Source organism: Capra hircus, chromosome 4, assembly GCF_001704415.2.
Source record: "Capra hircus breed San Clemente chromosome 4, ASM170441v1, whole genome shotgun sequence".
NCBI lineage: Eukaryota > Metazoa > Chordata > Mammalia > Artiodactyla > Bovidae > Capra > Capra hircus.
Genome location: NC_030811.1, coordinates 72,498,444 through 72,500,762, shown reverse-complemented (window position 1 = coordinate 72,500,762; position 2,319 = coordinate 72,498,444). Strand labels below are relative to the sequence as shown.

Below are 2,319 nucleotides of genomic sequence, written 5' to 3'. Positions count from 1 at the left end.
GAAGGAAGAGTCAACCTGTGTCCAGCTGAATTTCAGATTTGCTATGGATCAGTGACCTTTGAGTACCTCTTCGCTTCCTTTTGAAAAGCAATGACTATTCTGATTAGTCTATGCCTGTGTTGGTTGTACCTTTAAGTTGCAGTATTTGGATTGAGAGGAAGTGTACTCAAGGACCTATGCTTAAGAAATTGCCCCTGATGGAACTTCCCTGGTGGTCCAGTGGTTAAGACTTGGCCCTTCCAGTGCAGGGAGTGTGGATTTGATCCCTGGTCTGGGAACTAAGATCCCACATGCACTGCAGCAGGGTCAAAAAAAAAATTTTTTTTAGGTTAAAAAAAAATGCACCTGAGGAGCCTCATTCATACCTGGACCTAATTTAGATGAAGCATCCTGGACACTGAGCTGATGTTATAAAGGTCTGGAACTTTGAGGATGCTCATTATGAGCTGAGGATATTTTGCATGTCAGATGAATGCAAATAATTTTGTACCAGAAGGCAGACTAGCTATTGGCTACCAATAACATAGGTAACTTATTTGCTCCTTTATAACTCAATCTCTTATTCTATAAGGTAGTAATAGTATATTCTTCATAGGATTGTCGTGTGGTTAAACGGAATGATACATGAACAAGACTCACCACAGTGCCTGGCATAAAATAAGCACTTGGCTTAAAATATGTTCACATGTTCTCTTAGGTTCTCCAAGAGTGGGGCCTATTTCCCCTTGCTTTGAGTGTGAGTTGAACCTAGTAAATCATTTCAAAAGAATAAAATAAGGTAAAAGTGACAATATGAGTCAGAAATACTGTAGAAAGTAGATATGATAGTTTCAACGGTGTTAAACTCTGGGGTTATGTAGGCAATGAGTCATCACAACCTAGAATTCTAAACTTGTCAAAACTGTCAATTAAGTGTGAGAGCAGAATAAAGATATTTCAGATTCACAAAACCTCAGAATATTTGTATTCACTCATGATTAGGAAGTCAACTGAGGATGTACTCTAGCAAAAGATAGAAGAGAAGAGAAATAAATAAATAAGATAATTAATAATAGCTAACATTTACTAAGTGCTTATTTTATGCCAGGCACTGTGGTGAGTCTTGCTCATGTATTATTCCATTTAACCACACGACAATCCTGTGAAGAATATACTATTACTACCTTATAGAATAAGAGATTGAGTTATAAAGGAGCCAGATAAGTTAACCTATGTTATTGGTAAGTTGTAGAACTAAGATCTAAGCCTGGGCAATCTGTCTGACTCTAGGGCCCATGATCTTAGACACTCCCTATCTTTCCAGGTAGTCATGTTACCATGAAACATGGGATCAAATCAGGGCAGCAGCGAAGGAAATCTTCATGATGAAAGCTAAGAAGCAGGACTATCATCATCAGTGTAATAAACTGGGGCAGGAGAAGAGAAGAAATGAGACAACTCTAGGAGGAAAAGAAGATGACTTCATAGATAGCATGATCTGAGAACATTAAAAGAGTGCAAGGAAACAAAGAGCAGTTAGAAAATCAAAGAAAATTTTAAAAAATATATCCATAAGATGGAAAATCACTGGGCCCAACCAGGGCCCCGCAAGATGGCTCCTGCAGAGGAGGGTGGTGAAAAGAAGAAGCTGGTCCTCCATCAACAAGGTGGTGACTAGAGAATATACAACCAAAGTTCACATGTGCATCCATGGAGTGGGGTTCAAGAAGCAGGCCCCTTGGGCACATAAAGGAATCCAGAAATTTGCCATAAAGGAGATAGGAACTCCAGATGTGCACATTGATAGCAAGCTCTACTGGGCCAAAGGAATAAGGAATGTCCCATACTGTAACCACATGTGGTCCTCCAGAAAAAGTAATGAGGATGAAGACTGACCAAACAAGCTTTATACATTGGTTACCTACATACCTGTCTGTCACCACTTTTAAAAATCCATAGACAGTTAATGTGGAAAAGAATTAACTGTGATTGTTGAATAAAATTATAGAACTGCCTTCACATCTTGATTTTCCTTTTCAAGTTCCAACATAAAGGCTTGCATATCTTTAAGCAGTTTCCAGTTATAGGATCATCTGGAGAGTTTCCTAAGTACTGTGCTTGGACCTCTTCTCCCCAGTCCCTGGAGTTTCTGAATATTTGCACAGGAACTAGGCAGGTGTTCTAAGGTGTTTTTGAAGTGCAACCTGGCTTGAGAATGACTATCCCAACTATAGTTGGGACACTGGGGGGTATTAATGTTAATGTTTTTACATACATGTCTTGTTGATTTTAAGATAAACAGTTTTCCAGAAACTGGCATGTAGAAGTTAACTGCTATTT

The 2,319-nt window shown here is 38.9% G+C and overlaps 1 pseudogene; it reads left to right on the top strand.

Annotated features, from left to right (window-relative positions):
* Positions 1,592–1,962, top strand: LOC102172965 (annotated as a pseudogene).